The sequence below is a fragment of the Triturus cristatus genome, chromosome 10 (assembly GCF_964204655.1).
Source record: "Triturus cristatus chromosome 10, aTriCri1.1, whole genome shotgun sequence".
Classification (NCBI taxonomy): domain Eukaryota; kingdom Metazoa; phylum Chordata; class Amphibia; order Caudata; family Salamandridae; genus Triturus; species Triturus cristatus.
Genome location: NC_140593.1, coordinates 1,037,519,727 through 1,037,534,659, shown reverse-complemented (window position 1 = coordinate 1,037,534,659; position 14,933 = coordinate 1,037,519,727). Strand labels below are relative to the sequence as shown.

Below are 14,933 nucleotides of genomic sequence, written 5' to 3'. Positions count from 1 at the left end.
AGAGTGCATTACAATCTTCCGTGATCCCTGCCCTGAATCTAGAGTCACCACACTTGGGAGTCATACCCCTAGCCCAGACTGTCAGAGGTTCCATTGTCAGTGCCAAGAGAAGTGTCCTGCCCTGTCCCTGTACATTTTTGAGATGGAGGCAATAGGATGCCATTGACATTAACATGGGCATAAACTAATTTCATATAGGATATAAAAACAGGGTCCAAATACAATACGCAGCAGTACTCCAAAACTGAAGGGCTTGTCAAGGTTGTTGAATGCTTATTCAAAGTCTACAAGCACAAGGCTCCTGAGAAGTACGATCGCTGTGCAATGGCAATATGCACTCGACAGATACAGGGCAGAGTGCTGCTATAGGAATCAAAAATTTGTTATTTAGATGTATTAATAGAATTCTGGCAGAGATACTGGTTTCAGTGTTTATGAAACTGTGCACTTTACCCCTGCTAAAGAGGGGTAAAGTGCTTGTACAAGGGTAAAGTGCTTGTACTTTCTCCATTCAACATAGTAAAATTGGTATACACCGAATTGGTTTATATAATTTGCCTACAAGTCTGTAGCATATAGTACCAGGTGTAAAAAGGGCTGGTAAATGTAATACCCAACAGTGGTCTACAGCACCCACTGTGCCACCCACTGCAATAGCACTGTAAAACCAATATCCAGGCCTATCAATGTAACAGTTTAAAACTGTTAATTTGACCTGTCAAAATAAACTCTTTAGTGAGGCCTAAACTTTCCTTTAAATATTAAGTCAGCCCTAAGTAGGATTTATAGCCCCTAAAGGTAGGGTGTATGTATTTAAAAGCAGGACATGTAAAAATGTAATGTTAAACTGGTCCTAGTGACTAGCGCCTCAAAGCTATTTTCCCTCTAGCAAGGATGGCTATTCTATAGGAAGTTACCTGGATGCACTATATACAAGCATTGGCAAAGCCAATAGGTCTCGCATTTGGGAGCTCATACGTGTTGAGCCAGAGCTATTGGCTTTGCTAATGTGTTTATGGTATGTTGTTGAGCAGGGTGGCTCGGGGGCAACATCTTGCAAAGTTGTGATAAAAAAGTTTTATAACAATTTTTGTTACTATGTCTATAATTAAGATGTGTGTATAAGTGAAAAAGCTTATTAAAAAAAAAATTATATCAACATTTGTTTTTTTTGGGGGGGGGGGGGGGGGTGTTGGCAACTTCTACCTGCCTGTTCTAAATAGTTGTTATATTTTTGGGGGGGTTTGGGTGCTGGGGATATAAACAGGAGGGAAGAATTTGGGAAATAGTATGTGAATAATAATTTGAGTCGCAAACAGTTATTGGGGGTGAATTAACAGATAACCGATTTTGAATGTACTATGTAGCTATAGAAATGGCTGAAGTATGGAATAGACAAATAACAATACTTTATGTCTATGGTCTTCCACCTGGTGTTTTGAAAAGGGTCATGATATGTAATTTAAATGCATAAACTGGTTAACAACCGAACCCTCACATTACGCTGTTCTAGGAACAGCCCCTTGTGCTTCAGATGCTCCTGCTACAATAAAAAAGCTCTGTAAATTATTCCTCCTTACCTGAGAGACAGATGTGAGCTTGACCGGGTCTATATAAAAAGTACGGGGGTTTTGCGCGTTAGTAGCTGTGACGGCAGAGAGGAAATCATGTTTTTTTCCCCAGACTCCGGAGGAATCTTGGGAGTGGCTGGAAGGCTGGCGCTCCTCTGGCGGTGGAAGACGTTCCTCCCCCAACCGACAGCAGAGGCAAGACACCAGTCTTGAAAGGGTCGATCGAGGTGAAGGCATTTGATAACTGATGGCTGGGTTCCGTGTCTGTGACTCGTCACTTTTCTTCTGTTCAACAAGAACCTCAGCCAAGCTGCAGGGACTACGAATACGGATTGGCTCCATGAGGGCGAGGGTGCCTATAATGTCTGATGTATGATTTGGGATTGTGTCTCCTGACGTTTCCTGTGGACATTGTACAAATTAAGCAAGTACCTACACTAAGTTCTTTATTTCCTGGTGCTTGATCATAACAATATTGCCAATTGTGACTATAGGGACGCACTGTTATCAATATGATGGGCTCACATACTAGTTCTTATGGGAGAATGTATATATGCTCTTGGGTGGCTTGGCCTTGTAGCGCTTTCCCTTACTCACTAACTTTGTTTTGGGTTCACAGGCACTCTGCAAAATTGGGGGTGGGCAGTTTTAAATCCACGTTGCAGGGAAGCGTGGTGGGTTCCGGAGTGTTTAATCGGGGTTTGTTTTCGTCATTATAAGTATGTTCGATACAGTCAAATGGCTGGTGCTTCCTTTAACGCATTCTGGGTCGTGAGCAATATAATTGTCAGTTTCCTATTGCTGACATGTACATTGTCTCAAGCTCTAACGTACATTGGGGGTAAAGTGATGAGCCGCCGTTATCTTTTTCTAGTTGCCCCTCGTGTGGAGGGACCTCTCGCACCCTGCACGCATGAGTGCCGATTATGGTGCAACTCCGCCGTTGAGCCACCCTAAATTAATTTCTTGGAATGTGAATGGTTTAGGTGATCGCATCAAAAGGGGTATAGTACTGAAGTTTCAAAAGCAACATGCCCCCGACTTTGTACTACTCCAAGAAACACATATCCAGGGAGTTTCCTATTGTGCTCTCAATAGGTGGGGTTTTAAATTAGTGGCCCACGCTGGATAAGCTAGGTGGTCCAGAGGTGTAGGTATCCTGGTACGCAACTCCCTTCCGTTCCTTATAATAAAAATGATGCGGTATCCACCAGGTAGTAGGAGGGCCAGTCCCTTAATGTGACGTCCCTGTACGTGCCCCTAGACTTCATTCTTCCTCACTGCAAGACTTGGGCCCGCATATGTTGAATCTACCCGAGGGAGACTGCAATACAGCTTTAAACGGGTATCTGGATCGTATGCCTACAAAACGGGGGGAACCAACCAGTAAGTTATTGGCGGATTTTCTCGAGGCGTTAGACCTGATAGATGTTTGGAGGACCTGCAACCCCACGGCCAAACATTAGACATATCACTATGGGGGTGCATGGGAGTCTGTCATGCATAGATTATCTTTTTGGCAAGGCCTCCCAATTGCCCATGTTTGGCGATATCGCCTTCCTTCTCAGGGGAAGGACACCAAATGGTGGGACATCGCCACCCACCTGGGCCACGAAAAAGAAAAAAAAAAAAAAGAGAATACACTACGATTACGGACCAAACCACAAGATGGCGGAATAATGCACAGCATAGTGAATCCAGAAAGATTCACACTGCAAAATCTCAGATCACTCCCCGATTTTGGCATACTATGGGGGTGCCTCCTTCCTCTCGTCGAGACATGATGCTCAATCCCTGGTACCTAAAGTGCCGAACATTAGTGACAAACTGGCGGAGGCCACCAAGAATTGCTTTGCCAAAAATGAAGGATCTGTTGAATACTGTGGGAGGCATACAAGACGGTGATCCAGGGTTGCGGCGATCGCAGGCCATAAAAAAGAAAAACGCAAGCAGATGGAGGAGGTGGAGAAAGATTGCCCACCTCAAGGGTAACCTGGTTACCTCGGGCACATCAGATACCGCGCACAAACTGGCTATCAAACAAAAAGAGTATAGAGATATTGCGGAGGAGACTGCGAGCACCCATTATCGAGCCACGCAACATCGGGTCTACGACATAGGGGACAAGGCCAGTAACCGGTTAGCGTGACTTGATAAGAGGGAGATGGCTAAAAGATGGGTAGCTCAAATCACAGACCATGAGGGAAGGCAATACACGACAGAGCTGGGATTGCAGGGGCAGGTTTATACTACTATGCATTCATCCACTCAGGTGGAGGCGGCGGAACTACTAACTACTTTGCCCCTGTCTGTTTTGGAGCCTCAGGATGTCGTGGATCTTGATGCCGCCTTGACGGATGAAGTAGTATCGAAAGAGATTAGTACTTTGCAGTCTGGTAAAGCCATGGGCCCTAGTGGCCTTCCAATTGAACTATACAAGGCAAACGCTTCCACGATTGCCCCATTCCTAGTGCGAATGTACGAAGAGAGCATCACAAAAGGTGTGTTACGTGAGACACAGCGTCTTGCGACTATCGCGGTCATTTATAAAATGGGCAAACCCCCAGACCAATGTAGTTCATAGAGACCCATCTCTCACCTGGATCCGGAGGTTAAAAGTTTAGCTAAACTCCTGGCTCGGCGCCTCTCAACTTATCTTCATAAGTTGATACATCCGGATCAATCCGGCTTCATGCCTGCTAGGAACACCGCGCTGAATCTCCATCGCCTATATGGGGTTCTGGGGTGGGCCTCCACTATACAGGAGGACTTCGCAATTATGTCACTTGATGCCAAAATGGCGTTTGACATTACGAACGGCCCTTTTTGCTTGCCTCACTTGAAAGATATGGGTTCGGTCCTCGATTTTAGTCTTGGGTACGCCTTCTCTACTCAAAGCCCCTAGCTCAGGCCGCTGTAAATGGAGGCCGGTCACCAACCTTTATATTGGAAAAAGGCACGCAGCAGGCTTGCCCCCTGTCATCACTGCTTTTCGCTTGGGCTCTTGAGCCACTGGCTATTTGGATAAGGATGGGGGGGGGGATCTCCTTTGCTCTTGAGCCACTGGCTATTTGGATAAGGGTTGTGATCCTCTTATTAGGGATCTCAATTGGTTGGTAGATTGGAGGGACAAGATCTCCCTCTACGCCGGTATCTTGCTTTATCTAGCTAAACCCCGCTTTTCCATTCATTGGGTACTACATATTTTTACTCTTGGCCAAAAGTACTCCGGTTACATCAACTGGGATAGATCCCCGATATATGTATTGAGTGGAGCCCCCCCCCCCCGCCCCCGTTGCTCCCCAGTGGTTGTGAAGCCAAAATAGCTATGGATGGCTTTCAGTATTAAAGTATATATATTACACATGACCCCGCCGTTGTTTACGATCGGGACCTGTTGCCCCCCCTTGCGTCGCCTTCAGGCGGATGTGCAGCACTGGAAAACATTGCCTCTCACACGGTTAGGTAAAGCTGCCCTTTACAAAATTATGGCGCTCCCGCATTTTCTATAGGTCCTACAGAATACGCCACATTTCGTCCCCCCTCCCTATGTTCAATCCATGGACGCTGAGGTACATGCCCTGCTTTGGAACTGTGGCGCTCCCCCCTATTGCCCTCACTAAGCTCACAAACAGCTGGTATGATGGCGGCATATCCTTACCCGACATGGAATCCTATTATTGGGCCACCCAACTAGTGGTACTGAACCACTGGACACACCGACCCATCACAGACCCCACCTACAGGATGTCTAGGCATAACATGCTTCCAGGCACCTATCTTAGGGCACTCTAGGGTGGTACAAAGCATGCACCCAGATTCACCCCTACCTCCACCATGGATGCCTTATGGAATAAGGCAACAACTGCTCTTGGATGGAAAGATAGAATCACGCAGGTTACTCCGTTACTTGACTCTTGCCGATTGGGGATGTTATCCAAGCAACCAGGGTTTGATTAATGGGACCGGATAGGCCTCTCGAAGGCAGGAGGGGCGACTCCATTCTCCGACTTGCAGAGAGACTAGCAGCTGCAGGGAGGGGAGACCTTTTGTTATCTCCAGGCCCGCAACGCTCTTCGCAGACCTATCCCTAAGGGGACAGAGTTGCCAGTCTCAACGCCCCTAGAGGATAGACTTTTAGACAATTATCTCCGAGAGAAGGCTATCACATTAACCTAACGTAAAATCCTGAACACGCCAGATACCCAGGAGAGAACTCGCTTAAAATGGGTGACACAAAGGAGATATAGACGACTGGCGGGAGGCCCTCGCCTCCCCTCGCGAGGTGGCAATCCGCTCTCGCTTTAAACTTCTTCAACTTAAATTACTCCACCAAGTCTACTATACTAGTTTGTCATTAGTCAAAATGGGGCTCCGAGAATCACCGACTTGCCCTCGTGGATGCAGCCACGTTGGTACCTATATAAATCAGTGGTGGGAGTGCCCGATCCTTCAGGGGTACTGGGAGAAGATTATATTGGATATGTCCCGGATAAGTAAGGTGCCTATTGATGTATCCCCTCGACTCGGTCTTTTAAATATTTGGGAGGTCACAGACCTGTCCAGAACAGAGGCACTGTGGGTTTCTTTGGACTGTATGGTTGCGAAACAAAATATAGCGAGAACATGGACGGGAGGAGTTTCACTACGACACACTGAGTGGGAGTCCGATATGGATTGGTGTGTACATGCAGAGTGTAATTTATGAAAGTAGGGGTTGCCCACATAAATGGGCGAGAATTTGGGGCCTATGGAATGAAAGTAGGGGCTTCCTCTGTACCCCTTTGCCGATTCCCCCTCAGCACTGTTTGCTAACATAGATGTTTGATGTGTGAATACAAGGGAAACTACGAAAGCGCCGATTCCACCACTGACCCTGTGACAATTTTCTATTTTGACTCTTATCACCTTATCATGACTATCTGTGAACGTTGATTATAGCACCGTACTGCATCGGTTTACTGTGTGTTTGTATATTGTTTTTTAATTTAAAAAAAACAAGATTTAAAAGAAAAAAAGAAAAAGCCACTAAATGTGCACAGACTTACTTTTACTGATAAAACTATACTGAACACAAACGATAATGTATGGAAATAGTTTATTGAATTTTTATAATTTGTGCATCACCAATTTAAGTGTCTTGATTTGTTTTTATCCTGTTAAAATCTTTGTTTCCGTCACATATCAGAATTACAAAAAAGATGTGCTTCATTTTTACTTTCCTAACTGCTGTGTATAGTTCATTTACAGGTATTTACTGTTTGTAGTGCATTACAAAGATTATATCCTACAGCCTTTCCTCGCACACCCTGCACCCAAGCAGGGTTGCCACATAATTCACTTTACTTTCTCGGACTTCAAAGTGAGAGGATTTTGTAAATACCAATGCCCAGGTTAAACAAGCATTTACAATGCAATGGTCTCGGCATTGGTAAAGTTAGAGCAATTGGCATTGCTCATTGACATTTTTGTTTGTTTTTGTTTTTAAAACATTTAAAGAAACGGCATTGTTATTTACAATGTCAATAGCTTAATCACTCAAATGCGAGACCTATTGCATTTGCACCCACACACAGATTAAGCTATTGACATTGTAAATAACAATGCCGTTTCTTTACATGTTTTAAAAACATAAACAAAAATAATGTCATGAGCAATGCCAATAGCTCTAACTTTAACAATGCCGAGACCGTTGCATTGTAAATGCTTGTTGTTGTGCCTGCTGGGAATTCACAGAGGGATTCTAAGCAGGCGAGGCCCGTTTACAGCTGCCGAGGTCTCCTTTGTGAGTGCGAAAACGAGGTAATTGCCACACAACTCAATTCTGATCCCTGTACAAACTTTTGTTTGTAATGGGCACTTCTATTCAGGACTCAATGTACTGAAACCCTAGAGACACCTAATGCACGGATTACAAATGCCTCTGTAATTATAATCCTGCACAAACCCCTGTTTGCCGTTGGTGCTGCAGTTACCAGTGGGTCAGAGCTTATTACTGGGTTCAATAAAGTCTGCGTACCCCATTTAAATATTGGCATGTCGAATCTGCTGACATTTATCGAAGGGAAAAGGACCTGTAAATACCCAAACAAGCAGATTTTGGCGCGAAAGGCGCCAGAATTCACAGGTTATGTCCCGTAATGAGGGCTAAACTCGAAAGAACGAGTGAGCGTGTATATTTACATAGCGGGCTTGAGACTGGAGAACTTCTATAGGTGGCGAGACAGCTAGACAGACAGGCATGAAAAATATTCAAAATTCAGACACACAAAAAGGTGGACTGTAATTACACGGCAACAGATGTCTGTATGCAAGTGAAGGATGCGCTCCCGGACTGACGCAGTAATACATCGAGCTGTCAAATTTTGCAAAGTGTTCCCATTTTAATAGAGCCTTTTTTCGTGGAAAGTTCCATTAAGCAGTGTTTTCGTGGCCCTTGGTGCTCGGGTGCCCGCCTCATTAGCAGGAGCAGGCGCTGCGCCTTGCATCGCGAGCCGCTGGGGCAGGGCTGTCAGAGGACGGGTTCCGTGCCAGCGGCTGGCAGAGGGCATTGTCCAAGGTCACAAGGCCGTGTCTGAGCGCTGGTGGCGGGAGCTGGGCACGGGGGGAGCCGGCTCTGCTGGCAGCGGTGAGGAGCGCCGGGCACGGGCCGGGCGCCTCTGATTAACTGCTTAACTCTCTGCACCTGGGGAAATCATGAGTGGCACGGGGTCGGCCGGAGGCAGCGCGTGCTGCTGTGTGTGGGTACAGATAAACGGAGCGGAGACAACAGAGCTCAGGCAGGGTCAGACTACGACAAAAAATAGGCCCCGGAACAAATGTACGAAAAGGGACAATGCACAAATGGTGGGATCCGGCCACAGGTGGGGCCTGTACCTAGAGTGACCAGATTCTCAAAACAAACCAGGCAGAGCAAAAGGCAAGCAAACCACTGCCTTTCTCCGAGGCAGAGCAGAAATGCCTCGGAGAAACGCAGTGGCGTTTTCGGATTCGGGGGCGTGTTTTGCTTTTATCTCCTCTTGCCATTGGCTGGAGGAGATAATTAGACTTTCTGAAAAAAACACGCCCCCGATCCGAAAAGGACGGGGCCTAATCGGAATGACGGACCTCTTCTCCAATGGCTGGCCAGCATTCAAGAGGCCAGCCAATGGAGAACAGGGGAGAAGAGGGGCGGGTTCAAGCCCCTCTTCTCCAAGTCATTAAATCTCGGATCGAGACTGCGCAAGCGCAGCCTTCGAGCCGAGACCTAAAAAGCAAGCAGCAATTTATCAGAATACATAGCCTAACATCTGACCTCTGTCACTGAAGCACAGCAAATGTGTTAAGATAGATACAGCATTTAAAGGCATCTATTTATTGTTCGGCCTTTCGCAATTCACCAAAAAGATACTTGCGACCCACAAGTGGGTCACGACCCACAGTTTGGGAAATGCTGACTTAGTAACTGAACTGTTTCACCCTGACAAGGATTGCGATTATTACTTGAGATGCGTACTCCCTACTCTCAACTAATATCCAATTTCGTACAGGCAGCAAGAGGAGCACAGTTTCAATGGGTAACCAGGCTTGAGTGCAAGCACAAATATTGCCAAAGCCAGTCCAGGCAGCAAAGCCCCTCTCACCATTGCCTCCTGAAACATCGTGAATAGATGAGAACGAGGACTGTCTAGCATTCAAGGGGGGGTCATCTGTGCCACGAGTCTTGAAAGAGACTACATGGCTTCCAGCTTGTGCAATTTCTCACACTGTAATGGGTTGCTCCAGTAGCTCCCTATCCAGAGCCAGAAGGACTGTCAGCAGGAGGTCAGTGATGAGAAGTATAAAGCTCTCAGGCAGATTGATCAAAGTGCACACATAGCGAGTGGTAGTATGCTGGGAACATAAGAGCAATCTTGGTGGGGGATTCAACTATTTTTCCAATTGAATTGTTATGTGGCATCACTTTAGAGGTTGCATCCCTAGCAGTCAGCGTGCAGAGTAACATGCCAGATTTCTCTATGCCCTCCCGATGGAGACGATCCGCCTCTGCTTTCAGTCTCCTGTTCACCCGTTCATCCTCTCGAGGAGCTCCAAATTTAATTACTGCTCGAGAATGATCAGATAGTCCACGAGGGAAGATATGTGCCATTGAAGTACATTGTACATTGGTGGATGGGAGAAAATGGGTGTCTATTCTGGCCACAGTTTTATGGACTTCTGATATGTAGGTTTATTTTTTGACACAAGTGCCTCAGACCAACCACACTTCACCGAGACCTAAGGAGTCCACGCAATTTGCCAGTGTAAGACTTCCTTGGGTGTCTGCAGCCTAGGCATCAGTCATATCCAGCTCTAGGCACATAATCATGTTGAAGTCACCCCCTATAATACTGGAACCCTGAGCCATGTCTCTTAATACCTTCCCAAGAACGTAATAGGGTCGGACTAGAAAACTGATAGGAAACATAGGCACTGATGAGATTAAAGTGCCTCCCATCCATGATACCCTCAAATATTAAAAGATGCCATGAGTATAAGCATTGTTCTAGGAGAAAGACTGTGTGAGAGACCGGTGTATTAGTATAGCAACACCGATAAAGTATTTAGTACATCTAGAATTAAACCTAACCATATCTGCTCAGGTAAATAGTAAAAACAATGAAAAACAATCTGATAATTGTAGCAGTAGGGAAATTACTGCACTGTTCATAGCAGGCAGAACCTCTTTCAAACTCCATGCCTCTAAAGAGACAAACATATGAGGCTGTGTCAAAAGCTAAGGAGTGATTTGTACACCAGGAGCCCATAGCCATGAACTGGTTGCCCACTCTGTGTGAGCCAAACACGACCAGCACCAACCACTACTTGCTAGTAAGGCCGCCGCCGTATTTCAAGGATATCAGACGATTCAATCACAAACGGGGCCCAAGCTCCTGACTTCTGCAGGACTTTATGTGAAGAGCCTCCGATTATATCTGTAGGGATTATACATTTAAAAACACGTTTATGCCAGAGCACGGCGATCCCTGGACAATAGTGATCGCACATTATGGATTTGCTGAAACAGTAGGAATTTTGGACTGATCTGTTTTGTCTGGCTAGTCAAACACCATGGTTGCCCCCTTCATTCCCCCCCGTCTTGATGAAGACCCGCAAGCAGAGGTTTACAACTTCCCTCACGCTTAAAGTCGGGTCGAAACGTAAACGCCTCCCCACTTTATGGCCGGAATTACACACCACCGACCCTCCCCGAGATTGGACGATGCACTGAGGAAATAATAGCATCCTGATAAACGGATTTTTGAATGAAACAATAGAATTGCTTTGTAGTCAGGCCTTTGAACACTGGGTTACCTCTCCTAATCATGGTAACCGGTAATTGGTGTGTAAATTTATAATACTATGGTCTTTAAAAAAAAAAAAAAAAAAGGGAAAAAATCTGTCCGAATTTCCCTTCAACTCACCTCACACGAGCACCTAGAGGCACGTCAGGACCAATTGTTGTTCATAATATATTGCACCGAGGTCCGCTTGATGTTTTCTGGGTTACCCCATTATCGTGTAATGGTCACTCAAATAGAACAAGCTCAGGGTTAAAGTCTGCTTACTGCAATTATTAATTGAACAGACTCCAATCACCACAACAGTTAGTAGTGTACAACAGTGGTGCTTAATATTGCTGGTCCCCGACTTAATTACTAGAATCCGTGGACTGATGTGAACAGCAAAGGAATACACAAAAGTACAGACAAGCATTCAAAAAAATAATTAAATATTTTACTTAATTCACAAATATTTTAAAAAACTACATTTTTGGAGCTTTTTTAAATTCAATTGAGGGCCATCCATCGTCCATATTAGATTATGCTTAATGCACTTGCACTGCTCCCAAGGATCAATGCGAGGATACCAACGTAATTGTTTAGCCCCCAAATTAAAATGTATTCACAAACACAGAACGTTTTAATATGTCATTTTTTTCTTTATATACACATTATTAATCCTTTAAGAATATTTAATTGTCTAAGGAGTCATGGTGCCTCACTCCGAGTAGACTAAGACCACAGGGTTAGAACCACAGGTGTAGAATGTAAGTGCTGCAATTCAGTCACAAGCCTGAACTCCAGTTTGTACGATAAAGATTAAAATATAAAAGTATGTAAACTCCGTCCTGGTGCTTGACATTGTTAGAAAAGACTGTCCTTATATAGAAAGTAGCTGGATGGGCATAGTTGCACTGTGTAGAACATGCAGTCCGTGTACCAGGAATGGAACAGGTGGTGTACATTCCAGGGCACAGCAAGGAGCAGAGCCCAGCTCTCCTCTCGCAATGACATACAAGGCTCATATGGGTGATAACTTGAGGTGCTTGGGCTACAAGCCTACTCAGACCTTTACAGAAGAACAGCGTTTGAATGAGACTTGTGGCACTGCTTTTATTTCAAGCAAAAAGGGATTTATGGCAGTACGGTACCCTCTAGTCCAGTGGTTCTTAATATTTTGACTCTCAGGCATCACTGGGCCACAGGTTAAGAATCACTGCTCTAGTCAACCAAACCTGGGACAACTTTCCCCCATTTAGAGACCAAACCAACACCAGTTGAACTCTCAGCTGCTCTTTCAATACACTTACTGCGCCACCATGTATTTAGTAGTAGAGATCATCTTGTAGCACTCAACAAAACATCCAAGGTAAACCGAGAAATATTAAGTAGATGATACAGTGAAAACGCCCAGGAGCCTCATACACGCAAGTGGATAGTGCTCTCAATATTTGATAAGAGGGATAACTGATCCTGGACATACATAATTTCCTTGGAAACAGATTCTATCATGAGCTTCTCAAAGGCCCTTCATTCTTTCCATGTTGAAGTGAAGAATGTATGGCCAGAAGAACACAGTGTGATCACATTGACTCCTACTTTTGGCCGGAGCTTTATGGGAGGAGCTTTTCCATCATCATAAGGGTTACGCCAGAGGAGTTGGATGGATAGAGTGGTAACTAGGTGATGGTAACAGCAAGCAGAGACCATCTCTCTACAGGTCATTTTGGACAAATTTTTGAATCTCTGGACTTTTAGCCACTAATAAATGGTATAGGGTGTATTAGTCTAATTAGAATTAGTCAATGGACTCAAACCAAGTGCTCCAAAATGCATTGGGTAGTCTCACAAAACTTCTTTACCACAAAGTACTCCCCACTACCGACTCGCTAATGAGTGATTGGATCCATTTGAACAATCCTGGAGTTCGGATAGTGTGGAGATCCCTACGTGCAGTCACTATAGGACACCACTATTGAGTGGGGAAGGAGGCAAATCCTTTTGTTTTATATTCCCTCACACACCCTAGTGGTGTCATGCTTCATCATAGGGACACCCCGACGCCTAGAAGTCAGGGTGGGCTCAGCTGTCTTTCAGGGAGCTCTTAGGAAGATATTTTTGGCCAGGGGGATAAAGATTAAAAGCCCACCAACAGATCCCAGTTTCCCTTTATTCTTGGATCTGCTGGGGGTGATTATAAAATACAAAGTAAGGGTCAGTAGGGATATTATGGTCCTAAGACCCTATTGCCAACATGTTTCAGTCCTTGTAAGCCCCATAAAGGGTGCGCCCTGGTATGAGTAATAAAGAGAATTTCCCTATACTACTTGTTACAAGGGCAGCTAGCGCTCCTTATTGATTTTTTAAGAACCCCAAGCAGTGGAACCACCTCCAAATAGGACGGGACGAGGGGCAGGACCCTTGATGGCTGTTTGACTACAGGGCTACCCCGACGAGCGTTGGTTCTCCACTAGGAGTTGAAACCCCTTCCAAAACGGGATGGAGTGATTACGTGAGACTAATTTGTCTTAAAAAATCAATAAGGAGCGCTAGCTGCCCTTGTAACAAGTAGTATAGGGACATTCTCTTTATTACTCATACCAGGGGGCACATTACTCCGCCCTGAAGCCTGGGGCTTACAAGGACTGAAACATGTTGGCTATAGGGTCTTAGGACCATAATATCCCTACTGACCCTTACTTTGTATTTTATGATCACCCCCAGCAGATCCAAGAATAAAGGGAAACTGGGATCCGTTGGTGGGCTTTTAATCTTTATCCCTCTGGCCAAAAATATCTTCCTAAGAGCTCCCTGAAAGACGGTTGAGCCCACCCGGACTTCTAGGCGTCGGGGTGTCCCTATGATGAAGCATGACACCACTAGGGTGTGTGAGGGAATATAAAACAAAAGGATTTGCCTCCTTCCCCACTCAATAGTGGTGTCCTATAGTGACTTCACGTAGGGATCTCCACACTATCAGAACTCCAGGATTGTTCAAATGGATCCAACCACTCATTAGCGAGTCGGTAGTGGGGAGTACTTTGTGGTAAAGCAGTGTTAAAACACGGGAGGGTGCACTCCCCTCTTTAGTTCCTCTCGGCCCTCCCGTAAGTCTGGAAGCTTTTCCTACTTACATTGTGCATTACATAGTCTCACAAAAGCCTAAGACTGAAAATAATGTAATGAAAGAGCAAGATGGCCACTCTAACAACAGTGGAACTTAAGGTTGGTTGCATGCTCCTGTTCAAGCTTGCAAAGAATTTATTTGGTCCTTCCTAGAACGAATGTCCTGGTGCATTTCAGATTGTTCCAAGGATGCTAGCTGTCATCTTCACAATCAAACCTGAATGCGGATGAGTGGGATTCCAAGGATAATTGGGTTTAATGTTGAGAGGTAATGTATGAGGGGTGTGAGATTTCTGGGGAGGGGATGTCCGGGTCTGGCCATGTGGGATATCAGAGGGTGTGTGGGGTGCTTGCATTGTGTACAGAATGCATGCAGTGTATGGGATATTAATGTGGTGCATGGGGTGGAGTCTATGCAGTGCATGCAATGGAATCTATAGGGTGTGTAGGAACGAGATGGAGTAGGAGGTGGTGAACAGGGGTGTAGTGTGTGGGGGGTGGGGAGATGTGCGTTGGTGGGGAGGTGGAGGTACAACGAGGGTGAGCGGGTGAGGATTTCAGATCAAAGGGGAAGAAAAGTGAAAGGGGAAAAAGAAGAGTTATTCAGTGGCCTACTACCAGAGTAGTCTGAGCTATCTGCCACAAACCGAGGCACTCTTGCAACTCTCTCCAGACAACCCCTACAAGGTGAGGGATCAGCATCTTGAGCCCCTTCCTACTCTTAAGCAGGGGGTGGGAACAAATATGTAAAGACTAAAAGCACAAAAGCAATTAAAACCTGAAAAAACGTTTGAAGTTCATATGCAAAAGAGGACATACTATATAGACTGTCAATCAGAACCTAAATATTCTATCAAATTAATGAGTACTAAAAGTAATTGCATAAACACAATGTGCAAGTTAGACTAATATTTAGTCAAAAGCAATGAGAAGC

At 45.3% G+C, this 14,933-nt stretch overlaps 1 protein-coding gene across 1 annotated transcript in view; it reads right to left on the bottom strand.

Moving 5' to 3' along the window:
- MOSMO (modulator of smoothened) overlaps positions 1-14,933 on the bottom strand; it is a 97,531-nt gene that overhangs the window by 25,650 nt on the left and 56,948 nt on the right. The window lies entirely within an intron of this gene.